Source organism: Paramisgurnus dabryanus, chromosome 16 (genome assembly GCF_030506205.2).
Source record: "Paramisgurnus dabryanus chromosome 16, PD_genome_1.1, whole genome shotgun sequence".
NCBI classification, from domain to species: domain Eukaryota; kingdom Metazoa; phylum Chordata; class Actinopteri; order Cypriniformes; family Cobitidae; genus Paramisgurnus; species Paramisgurnus dabryanus.
Window position 1 is genome coordinate 17,498,261 of NC_133352.1, and position 20,272 is coordinate 17,518,532.

General features: G+C 38.4%; 1 protein-coding gene across 5 annotated transcripts in view; it reads left to right on the plus strand.

Moving 5' to 3' along the window:
- mid2 (midline 2) overlaps positions 1–20,272 on the plus strand; it is a 155,072-nt gene that overhangs the window by 62,786 nt on the left and 72,014 nt on the right. For 2 of the 5 annotated variants that reach the window (XM_065266466.2, XM_065266465.2), the window contains exon 1: positions 3,895–4,126. The exons of 2 other annotated variants lie outside the window; for them this stretch is intronic. The gene's annotated coding sequence lies outside the window, so the exon portion shown is untranslated. Of the gene's footprint in view, positions 1–3,894; positions 4,127–20,272 lie in introns of those variants that run through there. One more of the 5 variants, XM_065266469.2, reaches the window with a different exon arrangement.

Genomic DNA, 20,272 nt, shown 5'->3' on the forward strand with positions numbered 1-20,272 from the left:
TTCCTTGTTCTAAAAAAAATAATCCATAAATACGGCGTCTTCTCAAGAAATATCTGCGCACAAATGAAACCACTGAAACCGACTGAAAGCGGTGTAGTATATATGCCAGACCAGTATGGGGCGCTGTACTTCTGCCACAGATATACACTATACGCGGAGAAGAAGACTTTGAGCATGCGCATAACCTTGCGCGCCGTATACGAACCAAGAAGAAGAAGTGATGGCAAACGCAACAACTTCAAGAGCAAAAGCCTCTTTTTGTCTTTCTCCTGGTTGTCTTCCGTGGTGGATCTAGGCGTATGGTGTTGTCCATTATCGCTTGCTCACCACAATTGCATAGAAGCAATAGATTTTGCTGTAATAAACCTAGTAGGCTTAGTAGCTTCTGTAGCACGAACACAATCATGTAGTCCTCCATTATTGTTGTTGCTGTTACGTGTGATGCTGCCAACATGTGATTTCGCTTCACAAAATATACGGATTGGCTGTACACACGAAACCGCAAGGGTGTCGATTTCAGATTCGTCTCCCAAAATGCCGGATCCGTGTGGACGAAACGTATACAGTGATTCGCGTCTCCGTGTGGACAGCCCCTAAAAAAGAAATTCATGCAGGTTTAAATGATGACAGAATTTTAATTTTAAGGTGATAAATAATAGTAATAAATCATAGTAGTAAAAAATATTTTGGAAGCATTGTGATAAATGAAGAAAATATTTTGATAAATGATGGTAAAGCACACAGTTGACAGAGCCCATTAAATTCCATCATATTTTTTATTCCTACTATGGAAGTCGATGGTCACTATCTGCTGTGTGTTTACCCTCATTTCTCAAAATATCTTCTTTTGTGTTCATCAGAAAAAAGAAATTTATACAGGTTTAAAACAACATAAGGATGAGTAAATGATGACAGAATTTATATTTTAAAGGTGCAGTGTGTAAATTTTAGCGGCATCTAGTGGTGAGGTTGGGAATTGCAACCAACGACTCAGTCCACTGCTCACCTCTTGCTTATGAAACACATAGAGAAGCTACGGTAGCCGCCACCGGACAAACATGTCATCGTTGGAGAAAACTTAGTAAAAACGTTTGTCTGTTAAAGGGACACTTCACCCGTTTGCATTAAGCTTTGTATAATTAGAACCCAATTCATGTTTTTGAATGGTCGTGCATCATTTTCTCAGTTCCCACTGAGACAGGAGAAATACAGATTTCAGTGTTGCACTTCCTTCTTTCAATGATGTAAAAATCGTCATTTTGCATCATTGAAAGAAGGAAGTGCAATGTCTTTGTTGAGGGGGTGAGACAACAAACACCCCTTTTCTCGGTCAAATAGGCACCAAATTCGAAATGTATGTTACATTTTGACTGCAAATATGACACACTTTCAATAAAGATCAATGTTTCTACGGGTGAAATGCTCCTTTAAGGGCTTCTGTAGAAACATGGCTGCACAAAATGGCGGCTTCCATGTAAGGGGGCCCTCTGTGTATGTATATAAAACATCTCATTCTAAGGCAATAAACACACGGTTCATTATGAAAGGTCTTTATACACCACTGATAATATAGTTTTGTATATTATTATGCATTTCTGTCAAGAGATCTTTCTTAAAATTACACACTGCACCTTTAAGGTGAACTATCCCTTTAAGAGGCAAATTTGTACAATCTCATTCGTACGTTGTTGTGTGGTCTGCTTTCTCTCCAGTAACAGGTTTATGGGCATGGTTTTATTATTGCTTTTTCTACTAATCATACGATATGTTTTTGTATGATATAATTTACACTAGATACCTCAATGAATTACCGTACAATACGAATTCCTCTAAGATTGTGCTGAATGCTAGAAAGACAAGAATAACATACAATGAAATGTTCAGTAGTTTTTTCTAATTTATTGTTTCTTCTTTGGGATTGTTAAACCAGTCATACTCGCACCCGCACCGGGTGGGACTCCAACCTTTGATCGGTCCGGGAGGCAGTCAGGGCGCTCTAACAAGGATGCTTAAGACCACAGCTCATAGCCTCTTGAGGTCAGGGAGTGAGGTTTACTTTACTGCACAGCTTTTACTCACTACAGCTGGTCTCCGTTACATTTGCTTTTGATTGGATCGTTTCTACCTAATCCCGCCTCCCAGACAGTTGAACGTTTCGGAACATCCATCAATCAAGTCTGTTTGAAAGTTCCATTAACATCTTTAAGTTGGAAACCGATCCGTCTCACCGTGTTTCCGATGCAAGAGGGCGTGTGGAGGCAGCTTGTCATGCAGCGTGTCGCCCACCACAGACAGTCAACAGACTGAGTTAAAGAGGGGCGACGATGCGTTTCCCCCTGGTTATTCATGCTGATGTGCTGATGATTATTTGTTACGTAAGCAGCCCTTGTGTCACTGTGCTTCCTGTCAGCTAAAGTTTTACCCTCATTCTTTCACCCAGGGGCCTCAAACTGTTGATGAACGGCTTATAATACTTCACTCGCTGAAATAAATGTTTTAAAAAGACAGACAGGAATGTCTCAAAAACATTCAGGCCGCGCAACGGCTGAGGCTTCAAGACACAATTTTGTTAGAACGCCTTAAAAAATATACTGCACTCCAAGGAAGCCCAAATTGATTTACTGCCTCTTAAAGGAGGCAGCTATTACAAAACACATTTTTTGCATTTCGTCAGATGACCATAGACATTTACATTGCTGTAATGTTTTTTAACATATTATCTCTGCTCCAAAAGGAATAAGCTTTACGAGTCTGACAGGTTTTCCTTCTATGATAGGTGTGTCACGTGACAGTAGGCATTCAGAAAAAAAACATTGTCTTTAACTGTATGACCACAGAGGTTTTCAGTTTACTAAGCCGCAAACAGTTCACTTCATATACAGTACAAAACACTATTTTTAAACTTTCATTTTTGCAACAAAGTTTTAAAAAAGCCTTTAGCCTGTCAAACTACTTTTGACATTAACAACAAAATGGTCCAATATTATAGATGGCACATTTAGGAATCTCTAACTGAGAAAAGCTGTGCTAAAGGGTCCATCAAACTCTTAAATCTGGAAGAGCAAGTGCCCTTGATTTCTGCACTGTGATTTTTTTATGTGACATTAGGCAGCAACTGCACTGTATTTATGGACTAGTATCCTAGACTACCAATCAATAGTGATTGTTTATGGGTACATCACCAGTAATAAGTTAAGAGCATGGTATGACAGACTGATCTTATCTCACCGTGATCCAATCAAAAGGAAATCTACTAATAATTTAACATCTTTGTATAGTCTAACATCCATGTTTCTACTTTAAACTGTCTATGTTTTTTTCCATTAAAACAGGAAATAAATTGCAGATGACCATGCAGTTAAATAAGGTTCACATTGCTTAGCCGAATATCAGGATGTTGCTAATAAACGCCAACTGTTAGATTGTGTATTTAGTAAATTCTTGGATTGCATTGAAGTTATTTGTTTGGTATAATGGCTTTTTAGATATTTGTCATTGTTCCAGAAGATATTCAGCATACATGTCAGTCAGGACTTTAACTGAGAAGTGCATAGCCTACAGTAAATTTGCATAACTCACATATAGGTTAATTTCTTTGTAGCATATTTTTACCCCTGCTGATTTCTTCTTAATAATTTACTCACATACGAGCTTTCCACAGACATATACTGTAGTTATGCGAGATTTACAAATGGGTCATGGCTTCTAATTTCCATTCCTCAGTCGACCGTAAAATCCATAATTCACATTATGCTTCACACATATCGAATAGAGACGCAGGAGCCTCCTCTTGTGAATAATGACTGCCAATAACAAAAAATCTGCCATTTAAATGACTATAAGCGGAGTACATCCTAGCATCTGTCTCATTTGGGAGACTCTCTGCCTGTGGGTAGAGGTTCACACTGTACGGGTGGGCGGAGCCGCTTTCCTGCGATTGTCTGGCCGCGAGCTCGCTCTTCATTTCTCCAAAGTTGCATTTCGAGACACACCGCATCGAGGATTGAGTCGACACGGCTGCGGACACAGATTGTTACTTTTTTCTGACACCCAGATTTTTATTGTTTCCCGTTTTCTGGTTTCTTTCAAGATGACAGAAGAGAAGAGTATTCGACATTTAAAGCTGGTATGTGAGTACTCATCCGGGCAGCTCGCGCTGCTGGAATTACAGTAGTTGGGTTTTAACGCAAGGACATATACATCTTTAGATTCCGGTTATAGAGTTAGTTTAGTTGTCATGTTTGAGTTTATATGGGATACTTTTTAAGTTAAAGCGGAGAAGTTTTAATGCGTGCGATTGCCCGGCCGTGATTCTTCAAACCAGGCTTGGAGGTATTACAAAGCTAGTTTGCTTCCTAGACAGTATAGTTTTGAGCACCTTAAAATGCTGCGCGCGCACATAATAATTCCTTAAAATGTTGCCTTTGTAGTCACTGTGTTTTAAATTTAGTCGTGTTTTTTGCTCAGCCTACTTGTTTTTTTGCCATATTTCGACGTAGTTATAGTAGATGTCTGCAAACATCTGTTTTGTTATACTGACTAACACTGTAGTGTTTTATATGATGGATGATGACGTAGACACAGATATTATGAACTCATAACGTAAACATTTGTTGCACCTTCAAAAAAATACTGTAATTTTTATAGGCTAACTGTTGATATGTTTTATCGGTGAAACTGAGCTGGTACAATAGCTATTTATGAATATTATGAAAGAGAAGTAAAATCAATAAAAAATAATTAAGATGATATTAAAATGCATATATTTTAAATTCATTGTAAACAAACTAATTACAGTACAACGGAAGTACCTGTATATAATTATATATGCTACAGCTGACAACTTCTTGTACCTTGTTTTGTAGTCTGAAAGTGGTAGTTTCTGCTTTTTGTGATATATATTTGAAAACAGAATTAAATTAAATATTTCTTTTTTTACTTGAAGCTATATAATAATAGCCTACAGGAAAGTAATGAAATGTATGTTGGTAGTAATTGTATCATCGCTGCATGATCATTGTACACTCAAGAACATAGAAATCTATCAGCAGCTGTTTGGATCCATTTGGATCACATGACCCGACTTTAATTGTTTTCATGCCTCAGCTGTTTTTGATTTGTAAGTGATTTTTTTACCCATTTCTGTACAATACGAAGCACATAGCATATTTCTTTTGTGGAAGCTTTCATCAAGGCCTGTCAGAATCCTTTAACAGTAAAACACCCTGTAGGCAGACCCTGAGTTGAAGGTCATTAAAATGTCATTTCACATCTGTCATTATGAAAAGATTATTTGGAAGATTGAAATGATTTGTGCCGCTGCTGGCTAACGTTACTTACAATACTTAACCATTTAACATTTATGACCAGGATACTTAAAAGGTATGTTTAGTGGCAAGTGCACAATAACACCCTTCATGTTCCTACATATTTATATTCTATTCAGGATAGACTAAGTTCACTGCCAACTAAAACACAAGAGATTAGCTGTTAAAAAAACATGAATTATGACTACAACTCTCTAAGCAAACAAACTCGAAGCTTTGAGCAGAAACACTGTATTTAAGAATCCCAATTTTTACACCGCTGTGCTCCACACAGCTGAATTACAAATAAGCAGGAGCAGAATGAGATGGTACAGAAAAGGCTAAAATTGGGCAAAATTGAACATAACTGTGTTGCTTGTTGTTGTCTCTGGCGCATGAACAAAATGTGATTGACTGTTATGTGGCCAGAGGGACCCATAAATTGCCATTTTGTCATTTATGCGTAATTGTAATATTCATCTTGCTGTGAAAGTCTGTAAATCCTAAGAGTAAATCAAGTCTTTCAGAAAGCCTGTTGTTTCGATTGCTTTGTTTTGCAGAGGCTATTGTGGAACAGATCACAGGCGTCGTTTGACATGATTCAACCCGATGTGCAGATCTTTCGTCTGACGTGACCAATTGTACATTAATCAACCAGAACTCAGAACCAATCCAAAGGATAGATGATGTAAAAATTGGTTGTCATTGCTTATAATAGTTACTTATGTATGCCACTTAAATGCATTGATGTTGCTAAGTCGAGAATGTAACAGTTTAACCTTACCTTTGTTTGTTAGATCCTGGCAGGTGTGGCTGGGTTATTTTCCAAGTCTACTTTGTTGTCAGCATTCCATAAGGAACATAAATAACCACAATTAACAGAAACAAATGCATGTCTGACATGTAATGCTTACAACCTTCCTGTTGTCAAAGTTAGAGTGACATTTTTGTGTAAAGTACTGTAGATGCACCCTTACTACACCATTATTTATCCATGAAGGTAAAAATTTCATGCATTACGTGTATCGATCAAATTCAGCTCACATACAGTAGTGCACCTTTGGGAGCTTCTAGAAGGTCTGGCTGGGGACCGTATTGTGGATTAATTTGGCTGGCTCTGAGATAACCATGAAAGGTACATTTTGCACGGTTCCTACTGTAGCAGGCGCTGCACTGATTGGGTCGTTTGGCATTAGCTGGTGCTGCTCGCAGACCCAGCTCGAGTGTATTTCGATTTAAGGTCATAATGTATGCAATGAAGGTGTTGCACATTGACCCCATGCTCTCGGTCATGTTTTATTTAGGACCCACAGGTCCAAATACCGAAGACGTGCAGGTGTTGTGGTAGTCCCATGCTTTATTTATATAATAGTTCATAGGGAGCCCTTGGGTATCACACAAGGACATCAGTATGAATGAGTTTCAACGTGCTGCTATTTAATTTGAGCTGTAGAAATGCACAAACATCTCGGTTTGGCTTCTGTTATTGTCACTAATGGAAAAGCTAACTGTAAATGTTGTCATTGACGTAAAAGAAGTAAACAAATATATAACAAATCCATGTTTTTTTTGGGGGGGGGGGGGCATATTGCAGTCTTTTAATCATGATTCTGCAGTTCTGGGTCTCAACCAAGCCTCCAGATAATCAAATTTGCAGGCTGAATCCATTGTTGCATACCATCTGCAGTACTTTTTAAGTTGCTGTATACATCTCAGATGTCTGAGATGAAAGTATTTTACAGTTTCAGCCAGATGTCGCGTTAGCAGAGTATTTTTCATCCTTTACTGAATTGTTTTGGCATTGACGGGTTGTCATGGCAAGGCGGTCATCATTTTGACATTAGCCAAAAGATGTTTGACTTTATGCAGTGCTGCGCAGACCGACAGGCTACACGATTAGTAACCATTTGTCTCAAAACACGCTGATTGGTCTGCGCAACACTTCATGAAGTTGGGTTCAGCCTTCAGAACAAAATTGCAAAACTGCAACAAGAAGTCATCTGTCTGAGGTAATCACACTGTCAGGACTTATTTCTGCGATAACAATCAGCTGCCTATACATTATCCCTTACTTACAACCCTGTCAATCAAAATGACGGGCAATGAAAAAGTGAAACAGAACCTCAATCTCGCATTGTAATGTTTTCAGACGCCATGTTTCATTTTACAAAGTTTAAGTCAAAAAACTTCCCAAGACCTCTGTGTTCTTTTCAGCTGTGCTTTGTTTAACTGTTTCTGAATGTGAAAGTGCATCATCTGTGAGTGGCCTCTTGCTTCTCCATGACAGCACTCCAGCTTTAGATTACAGTGCCGTGAGGAAGCTTTCATGCCGCCTCTGGTCTCCATGCTAGTCATTTACTGAGTGGCATTTTCTGTTTGCATGTCACATTTTTAAGTGTATTCTGAAAAAAAAACAAGGTTTAATTGGATTTTCTGCCCATCCTGCTGTGCCCAGAGAGGAATGCTGAGTTGTGAGCCGCTGGACGTGAGATAGACTGCTTTCTCCAAACTTTCTCCAGCAAACAGCAGCTGAGCAAAAAATAAGCTGTGGTCTGTTTGGTGACTAAGAGGTCTCCATAGAGACTTAAACCACTAACACATTCAATTCAAATCATAGTATTGTGGGTGTTCTGGGAAGGTTTAGACAATCTTATTATACCTCACGAGGCTGATGATTCTAAATGTTGTCCTGTTGGATTTTTTAGGGCATCCAAACAACAATGTAATTGGATGAGGTAATCAATGTAATGGATACCTTATTACCATAACTTCAGCCTTCCTCAGCTATTATTCAATATGCTGCTGCTCCAAAACTTTGAGAGTTGCCTTTAGAGGCAGGATTGTAAGGCGCAGTAGACACTGGCCAAATTTTAAGGCAGAATTTTACGTATACCTTTAAAATAAGTCAATCCTAGAACCTACTACGGCAAGATCAGTAAATAAAAAAGCCCAAGGTGGCTAACAGCAATGCTGAGTCTAATAGAGTTCTATTATTTAAATCAGTGGTTCCCAAATCCAGTCCTCGGGACCCCCCAACCAGCATGTTTTAGATGTCTCCTTATGAAACACCTGATTCCACTCATCAAGCTCCTTCCAGCCTAGCCTGATGAGTGGAATCAGGTGTTTCATATAAGGAGACATCTAAAACATGCTGGCAGGGGGGTCCCGAGGACTGGATTTGGGAACCACTGATTTAAATCTAATAAATTTTTTTGTAACTATTCCTGTTACCTAGAGGAACATTCAGTTAGCAACAGAAAGATTTTGGGTGATTCTCACGAAATCCAGATTTAGAAGGTGTCCAGCATCAGAATTTTTAAAAAACCCTTGAAGCCAATTTTTTTTTTTTTTTGAACATATACGATTAAGGTCTGAACTAACTATAACCATATTTTTTAGAGGATTTAAAAATTATTTCCTATAGAATTATTCAAATTTTTTAGATTATCATTATCAAAAAATTTCATTACCGCAACATGATATTACATTAAATGTATGCATTTACAAACTTATGTTTCAGTAATGAGAACTAAAAAGTTGTCTAGGTACTATGACAAACAAAATCTTAATCTGGAGAGAAAAAATAAGAACTGCTTACCTGTTAGCCATCTTGAGTGTCACAGTCAATTATGTCCCTTCCAATAATTTTTTTTGTTTTGAAAATGTTAGTTCCTTGAGGGCTTAAACAATGATTGAAAATTGTTGCGGAGGATGAGAAAATTGGTCTTGGACACATTTATATTCCTTATTATTGTCTCTACATTTACCAATGATAACCAAATACCACATGTTTCTTTACTGTAGATGTTTATAGTATAACATGCACTGAAGGTTTGTATTTTTTAGATTTTTTAATTATAAATATAACCATGTCAAAGAACCCAAATCCAGTCATGGACACGTTGCGGTAATGAAAATTTGCCCCTTAAATGTGGAAAAAACAACAAAATTGGTTCATTTGAAATATACTACATATGTGCAAAATACTACATGAAGAGATGTTTGTAACTGTATGCTTCTTATTTTGATACTTTTACTTTGCATTTACTTTTTTAATCAAAATGTTTCGTGACACCTCATAAGTCTACTTTCGCGAGAATCACCTTTATGGGTTCAATACACAGGAACAAAAATTCAGTGTTTCCCATACGTTGATTTATTCGTGGCGCACCGCCACAGAATCAGCGCTGGCCGCCACAAATAGATTTTTCATGATCCCCATTTACATTTATATTTTACTGTTTAAAAACGTCTTAATTCATTGTTGCAAGCACCCAGCGCGCCCTCCCTTTCTATGTTGCATGCAGCGCGCACCCCTCTCTCTCTCTCTCTCTCTCTCTCTCTCTCTCTCTCTCTCACTCTCTCTCTCACATGAGCGTGAAAAGGTGGCGGTGTTTCAATGTTCGTTCCTCCGTATACTTTCTTTTTCGCGTAAACGTCAACAGTCACAGATTTTACTGACAGAGAAGACGGCGATGACTTGACGAAAGGTTAGCATTAGTGTTTCCCACACACACCCGTTCTCTCCCTCTCTATAATGCAATATGCCTGCGCACGTGTTTTGTAGTAACTTTGTGTAACAGTTACTGTGTATTCTCTCATATTTCTGAATTTGCACCCAATTGTCTGCGCTATACGCGACAATTAAACTCGCATTTAAATAAAAAGGGCTCATAACAAGACATTGATGAGAAGAGCAACAGCAGTAAGACTTCAATGTAAATGTATGGTGATTTATATACCAGCTGTAAACATACACGTACGTTTCGTAATTTCCTGCTATTTTGCGGGTTTCTTTCAAATATAAAAGCGCTTAAGCATTTACTTGTATTCTAGGCGAAAAAACAAGTCAGTGGCAAGTCAGTTCCTGAATACCACGACACAAACTTTAAAAAGTCAAATTCACTTCTCAGAGGCACAGAACTGTTCCTGAAACTGACGTTCTCCCCAAACTGAAATTAAACACAGTGTTTCGAGTTTTTCGCGTCTGTGTCATGTTGATGTCAAGAAGCAACGTGCACATGACGACGAGAGAGGTGACCTGCTGCGCAATCGAGTTACCCCTCCCACTTCTGAATGTTTAACTGAGATTTCTAATCCCGTCCGAATTGACCATCAATATTACAGACGTCCTGTGGTAAAATTACATTACGCCATCTACAACCGTAAAACTAATCCCATCCGAATAGGGCTATAGTCTGCTCATTTTATGTCTGACAACAGAACTGATAATATGTAAATAATAGCAATCAGTTGTGTTAAAATGCAATATAACGTGACAGATCAAAGAGTAGAAGTGAAACATATTTCAGGTGCCAACACTCGATCAAACCGGATCAAACGCAAACACGTGATGACGTCACATATATGCTAATTAGAGTGTGACGTCATCACCGCCACAAGTCTCTCAAAATCCTGTGGGAAACATTGAAATTGATAAAAGTACAGTAACTTGAAAAAGTTGTAAACAGGCAAAAGTTGTAAGCTGTTTTGCATATGTCAAATGCATAAATGTAAGTGTTTGTTAGTGTGGTGCACTAGTTGGGAGGTTGTCTAAGTAGACAGCAAGGCAGCCTAGAATGTTTTAGGACAGGTCAGGGCCCGCAGCTGCTCCAGAGGTGAGCATATGGGATTGATGGGTTGCGCTGGCGTGTATGTGGAGGCGGGTGAGAGGTCAGGAGTTTCCTGCAGCAGCTGATTGAGGGAGGCTCCCACAGTGATTGTTAAAAGCCAGACGCCGTGTGTGTCCTCCTTATACATGTGTTTGCGCATGCAGTGACCTCATATGGCACAAAGGCTTGTCAGTGACGTCATCCACCCTCATCTCAAAGCCTCATCCTGCGGGGCTGGTAAAGCTCAGGGCGGGGTGCGTCTCAACAGTATGATTATATACACACATGAAAGTACCACTCTTGTACAGTTTTAACTTAAAAATATAAAAAGTGTTTCCCACAGTAAAAAACGCATATTTTACCCAACTCATTTGTTATGAAAAAGATTGATAAAATAATAGATTTTTGTATGATGTATTTTTGAGTTACAAACGGGATACAGGGTGGGACTTTTTCCCTATTTGGAATTACGCAAATAGATTGTGAAGGGTCAATCATGGTGGGCATTATTGGTGAATATCTAGGTCTAGTTTACAGCAGCACAGTAAAGTCATTTTCAAAGAAAAAGAAAGTTTGACAAAAGATTTTAATGAAAAATCTTTCTTTAAAAGAGTGAGTACTGGTGCTTAATGCACAAGATTGCAGCAAATAAGGTATTTTTTTTTTCATTTTAATAATACTTAAATACTTGGCGGGCTGTGACATGCAGAGACAGTAGTAGTGTCTGAAATCCATATTTCATCGCATGCATCATCTGCCTCCGACTCATTTATGACTAAAAGAAACACTGTCTCGCTGTAAGTTCATATGACTAAACCTTCCTTACCTTTAGCATATTTATTTTAAAAATCACAACAGAACGTTCTCACATCCCAGCTCTGCCCATTAAAGCTAATCTCTATGGATATGAGCTCCTTTGTTGGGAATGCAGGTAGGAGGAAGAAAAGGGATTGCGAATCATGAGGCAGGCCAGCCACTCACTCTTCAATCAGGCGTGCGGAGAGCAGAGACTCCTACGCATTCTGTCGGTTCAGTAGTAACAACCCAACTTCAGGCACAGCAGGATTATACAGAATTTATGCCATGCATAATCCATGAATTATGAATACACAACGACCCATATGTTTGTGTATCCGGTCGTGGAATGCTATCTATAGCACACTGTGTTAAAACACATTTTTTTCCAAGCTGTATGTTTGATGGCTGATTATCTCCTGTCGTCTAGAATAAACATACATAGAGGCTGATGTGAATTGTGTTGAATGCTGTTTTAGGTTAAAAATTGTGTTAGGGTTTTACCAAAAACAGTAATAATTCACTTGGCACATAGCTCAGTGCCATTTGATAACCATTGCTCATTGAAGCTTTAAAATGCCCCTCTCATAGGAATAAATTAAAGATTTCTATCAAAAAGTATGTCTACATACTACAGAAAACTCTTTATTTTAAATATGAAAAGTTTTCTGTAATATGGTGCCTTTAAAGGGACATTCCACTTTTTTAAAATATATTAATTTTCCACATCCCCTAGAGTTAAACATTTGATTCTTACCATTTTGGAATCCATTTAGCTGATCTCCGGGTTTGCGCTACCACTTTTAGCATAGCTTAGCACAATCCATTGAATCTGATTAGACCATTAGCATTGCGCTAAAAAATAACCAAAGAGTTTTGATATTTTTCCTATTTAAAACTTGACACTTCTGTAGTTACATCGTGTACTAAGACCGACAGAAAATTAAAAGTTGCGATTTTCTAGGTAGATATGGCTAGGAACTATACTCTCATTCTGGCGTAATAATAAAGGAGTTTGCTGCTGTAACATGGCTGCAGCAGGCGCAATGATACTACGCACTGCCCGAAAATAGTCCCCTGCCATTGAAAGTTACGTAAGTTACTTAGTGGACTATTTTCGGCTGCTGCGTAATATCATTGCGCCTCCTGCAGCCATGTTACAGCAGCAAAGTCTTTGATTATTATACCAGAATAAGAGTATAGTTCCTAGCCATATCTGCCTAGAAAATTAGTAAATAGTAAAAATATCGTAACTCTTTGCTAATGCTAATGGTCTAATCAAATGGATTGTGCTAAGCTATGCTAAAACTTATAGCGCCAGACCCGGAGATCAGCTGAATGGATTCCAAAACTGTAAAAATCAAATGTTTAACTCTATGGGGGCTGGAAAATGAGTATATTTTTTTAAAAAGTGGAGTGTCCCTTTAAGTACTGGATGGATTTCATAGTGCAGTCCATCTTTATAGAAATTGTAAAGTCCAGAGGAATCTAATCCTCTTGTTTATTGCTGAACAGGCTCATAGAAGTGATCTAATGTTGGTATTTGTATTCCCCTGAAGCTAAATTTTCCAGTCTGTTTTCTGATGTCCCAGAATCCAGTGTTAAATGTGAGCCCTGCAGTGTATCGAATGAGTCTAATGGTGTGAGCATTGGGCTACTATACACCGAAACATCCTGTCAAAGCTACGTGCACCCAAATTACAAATTGCCTTTTTTTCTGAAGGGGGTGAGAAATGCAATGGCCTGCCTCAACACAAATGGAAATGCATAAATGGAACAGCAAGACTTTGACATTTCAACAAAAAGAATCAGCAAAAACAATCAAAGTTAGTGAAGAAAAACAATGCCTTCTTCCTACCCCGTCCCCAAAGGAAATACCAAACATTACGGCTGCTTATAAATAGCATCTCTTCACTTTCCACAGTCAAATGCAGGAGGGGCACCACGACGCATGGGACTTTGGAAACACGCCAGTATCTCAACCGCATCTGTCCTACACTTCCTCCACACCATTTCACTCTTCCTCTGTCTCTTTGTGTCCCTCCCCTTCTGAATGGGTAGCAACCTTGTAACACCTCACAAATCTGTTTATTTATTAATAGTGGTGAAACGAATCACAAAACTCACGGTTCAGCTCACATTGCTGTTTTTGAGGCACGGAACAGATAATTTTTTGAAAAAAAAAATTTCAGGGTGGGAAAAATATACACTCTATAAGCATGTGTTCATTTTTGTTATCGTATTTAACACATTATGTTTCATTTTGGTGTGCCTGCTCCATATGGATTACGAATCGAGTGCAATATCCAATGATGAGCGACAACGATCGTTGGTGACAGGAAGTGGGTGTGTCCAGCTATGTGACAAAGTTGAAAACCATTCAACTTTATGCAAATGATGAGCGACTTTCTGAAGCGACAACCTATGAGAATGAAGCAGTGGAGTTTACGTCTTTCATTATTTACTGAGATGACGGTCTCTTATTTGTTTATAGCTGTTACTAGAGCAACCAGAATTAGGAACGCCTCCTAACAACTTAATTGAAAGACACAAGCGACACATAGTAGTTTTTGTAGCTACAGATTTCACTCTCTTCCTGAAACGGACAGATTTGAAAAGCTCTGTGTCCCTGATTGGCCAGCTAATCTGTACGTTGTGATTGGCCTGAATACCTCTGACGTCAGCCGGAAATTGATGCTTCTTACCATGTTTGAAAGTTTCGGTCACAATGCAATGCTAACAGGAGTTAACTTACAGGCTGTGAGTCCGAAGCGGGAGGAATTATGATAATGTCGGTCTTGTCTACATCACCAATCCCAGGTAGTAAACTGTTGCTTATAATCTGTGTTTTTGTTGTAGTACAAGAAAAGAGATTTACATTGGAGATGATAACTCGCGTCATCGTATACTTTGCATGTACTAATACACACTCGCACACCAAAGAAAATTTAAAAACGAGAATCGGACAATAGGTGCTCTTTAAAAGGTTACATAAGCATTCTGGCTGCATGTTCCTAGAGACTAATCAGTTCAGTTGATTGGTCAAATAATGGCACGTTTTTTGCACTTTGCCACATTTAGTACTCCTGATGAAATCTGTTTGGCTGGAGATAAAATATTCATGGGTCAGAGGGATCTCAAGCAGTGCCAAACATGAACAGAATTTCAATTTCACATGGTCTACATTACCTACTATTGCTCATTTATAACCAACACATATAGTAGCTGTTTTCATGATTTTAGAGAATGAGGGCATATCTATATTATTTTGAGATCACGCAGTTGGTTCTTGTTAGTGTTATTTTATCATTGGAATTCATAAACATAGTTTTTCTTTACTCTACATAACCTGGGCAGAACAGACCTTCAACCTGCTTTTGCTTCATGAACCAGCAGATGAGAAATGAAGTTTTGCTAGAAGCCCATTTATGTGCCGCTCAGACTAGTTTTATGCAGTCCGAAGACAATTTGCATATTATTCACGGGAATTTTGCCGTAAAGATGCGGCATTAGTTTGATCGTCAGTTCTTTTCATATCAACACTTTCTGCTCTTCATGTCAGCAAACTGGAAATGAAACAAGACTGCAAATTAATTTTACGCACACATGTTTGTTTACAGTGGCTTAACTAAAGGATTTGCAGCATTTTATGCACGTTAAAGGGGACAGAGAATGAAAAAGCATTTTTACCTTCTCTTTGTTGAATAATGGTAGTCTACCCGCATTCACGGACATACAAAAAGTGCTAAACATGCTAAACACCTCAGTCTCATAGAAATTCCTCTTTTAGAAATGTCAGCCAGAAAACGGCCCAATCTGAAGAACTGATGCTTATGCCATCACAGGCATCTCACTGCCCCTCAACTAAGAAATAATTGGCTACATTTTTTGAGTGGCAGCAAAGTCAGCCAATCAGTAATGAGATTGCAAGTTAAGCCAGTAGGGGGGGGGGGCAAATAGGTGCAAAACCACTTGTTTAAAATCCCCCACCCTAAAGAGCTATCTGAGAGAGGTTTTTAGGAAGCTTCTAAGGCATTACAGACCCAAACAAAAAAATGTTTTGTCTACATGTCACATCACAGAACAATACAAGGATAAATACCCCGTTCAATCATTCTATGTTACCTTTAACACTATCAAAGATCAAAATCTTAATGCATTTATCAAGGTAAACACTATGGTGCTAAACTAGTAATGTTTGGAGATTCAGCACATCATTTTCCCTTAAACGCATGATATAGAAGTATTATGGTGATAGAAACATCAGAGAAACCTGTCATCGTCTTCAATGTTTATGATTCTCTGATTTTCTAACTGCTTAAATCAAAGAGTTTATTTACTCTGATGTTTGATGCCTTTGATCAGTTTAAAGACATCTAATACTCGACTCCATTGGGACTGTTTGTCAGGACACTGTGGTTAAAGAAAAGCAACATTATCCCTGTTTTCAATTCTCACCCGTCTCTTCCCTGAAGGGATCTGGAAGTTAAGACATGGGGTCAGCAGTTCATGTCAGAAACAGCAAGCTAGAGAATGTAAGCAGGGCTTTTTTCCCCACCAGTTTCTCTATAATCTTGGCTTAATATTTTATGAGATTTTGTGCGCATTTTATCCCATTTTTATTCTTACCAGATCAAATGCACATCAATAATGAAAATGCTTTGGGGTAGGTGAAAGAAAGAGATCATGGAGGGATCATCTGTTGTGCTGCGGCTAGATAAGACACCTCTTTAGGAAAATGACATGTCTCTCTGGAGTGTTAACTTTTTGCAGTTGGTCCATATGGCTGCTAGTGGTGGATAATTAATTTTACAAGCAGTTAAAATAAGATGTTGACCTCAATGCTGTGCTGAAGTTTTGAAGACTATAAAGAAAATAAGTCATAAAAATAAGAAGTCATTTTCATGCTTACGATAATTATTGCACAGTAGCGTTTTAAGACTTTTATTATGGCTGCTGAGTGTCTGTAAGTTTGACGTAGCCTCCCTCTTAACTTTGCATTAGTACAAAGCTTGATGTGAATTTTATGTGATGAGAAATGTTTGAGTTCTCAATATTGCAATGATATGACATTGCTGATATCTAAATCTGAGACACGTGAGATGTGCACGTCCCAAAAAGCAGGAGATTTAAGGAAAATATTTCAATTTAATAATATTGCTGTCTAGGAGGAACAGCATATTACATTGATCCTATTTATAATTTCTTTTTTTCTAAGGGAGAACATCTCTACAGGTTTCCTGTTCTCTCTCTTCTATCTGCTGACCCCGTCACTTTCATATCTGGGACAAAAGAGGCTTTTTCCATCATTTCACAGGGCTACTATGTTCATGTGGTTGGGCAGCAGATGGGCTCTGACCTGGATCTGTGATCTTCGGATGTGAAGGTTACCCATCTGTGTTTGTGCAGATGCCAGGTTATTGGACCTCTAGGTAGCACCGACTTCTCTGATCCTCTATGAATCTAACCAACAGCAGTGCTGTTTACATTCTATGAATAGATTCACTTGTTTTATTAAGCCAGCCCAGCATTGAGGAGAGGAAACCAGTAGCCGCATGGATGACATTAGAGTAGAAGCTGGACCATGGGTGTGGAAAAGCAAAGCTACTTTTTAAATAACTTAGCTGACCTGGTGCAAATACTGTACAAGAAAAGCATCTTTACCATTGGTACTCATGTTGCAAATAGTTTAGGGACCAGTTTGCTAGTTCCAGATATGTAAAGCTGTTCCGTCAATTTGTTTGTCAAGCCGGAAGCATTATTCGCCCATGAGATAAGACCTGAAAGGACAAATTACATAGTCATACTTCAGATGTAAATTTTACACTACTAAAATAGATGTCAAAACATTTGTCAATTATATAAACTTAAAGCCTTGTGGTAGTTTATTTTTGGGATTTTAATCAGACGTCACAATATGATATGAAGTAGGGCTGGGTATCGATTCAGATGTTTCAGATCGATTAGGTTTCGATTCACAAGCTATCAATTATCAAGATTCAATTCTCGATTCGATTTTCGATTCTGATTCTCGGGGCGGTTTTTATACTCAATTATCAATTCAACTCGATGAATAGAGAATATATAGAATACTATATTATATAAGGGTGTCATTTAAAATCGAAATCGATCGAAATTAAGTCACAGCCTCGAACTTCAAATAAAAAAATGGGATCGTCGATCTGCCACGCCCCCATGTCACATCCGGTCGGTTTGCCAAGCGGGGTAAAAGCTCTCAGATATTTATATTTTAAACACGAGCGATGTATTGCTACAAATCCTTGAAATGCATATCATAAACAGGATTACTAACTACTGATCTGCCTTAAGACAGAGCGCAGCTCTCTGCACGTGCGTGAGAATGAGGCGCCAAGATGCAGCGGATTATATTTTAAACAAAAGGGATAGTTTGCCTCAGCTCCCATGAAACGCATAAAACTGAACAATGGGGAACAATAAAGGATTACTACTTTAGTTTATGTTTAGACTTCGGACAGATGCGAGAGCGCGTGCACGTGAGACAGAGAGAAGCGCAGCTGCTTATGACCCGCTGGTTTTATGTCAGATGCCAGTCCAAGACGTGCGCATTAAGTCCATGTGCGTGCAAGAAGGAATCCTTTCTACAAGTTCTCTCGGGTAAAGTAAAGCCCACAAACCCATATGCAAGGAAAAGCACGCAATGTGTATGCTAATGTGTAACTATAATAATAATAATACATATTAATGGAATTTTAATTTTCATTTCTTGTCTTTAAAAAAAAGTAAAAATCGAGAATTTAATCTAATCGTGACCTTAGAATCGAAAATGTAATCGAATTGAGGATTCGGAGAATCGTGACACCCCTAATATTATATTATATTTGAATATATTAGAATGAATGAATGACAGGCTCGCCTCTTGCTCCTTGGTAACATCGCCCATGGCAAAAAAGAGGGTGATATCTAGTGGAGAAGACTAGTAATTAGATTAACGTTAATCTTACGTTCAATGTTCAATGCGGAAATAAATATGGAAAAAATCGATTTGAGAATAGATTTTGAATCAACCACGTAAAAAACAACGATTCATCGAAAAATCTATTTTTTTGCCCAGCCCTAATATGAAGTTCAGTGATGTTTGTCGAAACCTCAAAAAAATCAGTGATACAATTTCGATTTGAATCAGTTCAGGGGTATATTGACGGGTTGATCGATATTTCGACAGCGTCTGGCCTGTGTCAGTCTTTACTAACCAATGCTTTGTTGTCGTGTCCCAATCTGATAAACAAGTAAAAAAGTATTTTCAGTAAACAAAAATGCGTGCTTTGGCTATAATGCATAGACGGACCAGGGCTCAAGCAAATAATTTTTTATGCTGGCCCAATTGGGCCAGTGGTTCAGGTTTTCACTTTTTACGTCTCTCACGCTTGCCCTGGGCCACCGGGCAGTCCTTTATGTTGAGCCTTGCAGACGTTACATGGAGATTGGCGAAATAAAGGTACCTCATATTGATATTTTATGTGTGGCATCGATGCATATAACATTATTATTTGATCGATGCATTAATTCATATCAATGTTTTGTTACACCCCTAGGTAATTTAGCTTATTTAACACAGTGACTTCTAAATTGTAGGATGTTTGAGATATAAATTTTTGTTAAGTCTCAAGTAACAACTACAAACCTTATTTTTTTCATGAATCAAAACAGCATTTCTTACAACCAGTCGTAGGTTCCCAATGCTCATTGTAGGTTTAAGGACTACAAACTTAACAGATCTATAGCCATTTCAGAATTGAGGAAAACACATATATAACCAACTATGACTTTGGTCCGAGAGTCATTGTATCTTTATAAAAGCACATCCACTGCAATTATCCATGTCTGTTCTCTATATAAAGCTTTGACATTAAATATAAATAAAGTAGCACTTACGGTTTAGGAGACTGACCATTTACTTTCGGGACCAGCTGGTGGGAGCCAGGCAGCTTTGTGTTGACTCTCCCAGTGTGGCTACTTTGTTTGGTTGAGCTGAAGCCAAGCTGCCCACTCACCATTGAAATTTCACTGCGCTTTAGCTAAAAACCAGCCATACACATAACACATAGACTTTTTACACAGTCCCCCAGGGAGATGAAATAAACCGCCTGCTTAAGAAATAGTTCAACCTGTAAAAGACATTTTCAACCTCTGGACTCAGTTTTAGCACTAGCATGTGCTTCGGAAAGCTTTTCATTTTTAACATGTCTCACACTGTGTCCTAACCAGACGCGATGCAACAACATTCAAGAGAAAAGCAATTTGTCCAGACCAATTGCGACGCGACTAACAGCCAGTCTCGGACTCTTAAAAATGGCTTAATAAATAATCAAATTAAAGGGGTCATATAATGCAATTTCATATTTTCCTTTGATCTGTATAGTAGTCACAAAGATTAAAGTCATTCAAACACGCCCCCACATATCTATGTCATTATGTGGGTAGATTTGCATAACACAGGCGAAATGTAGATGCAAAGATAAAAGGTGTTACTTTTATTCTCGCTGTAGTATTGTTGCCGCTGACGCCATGTCATGGAAA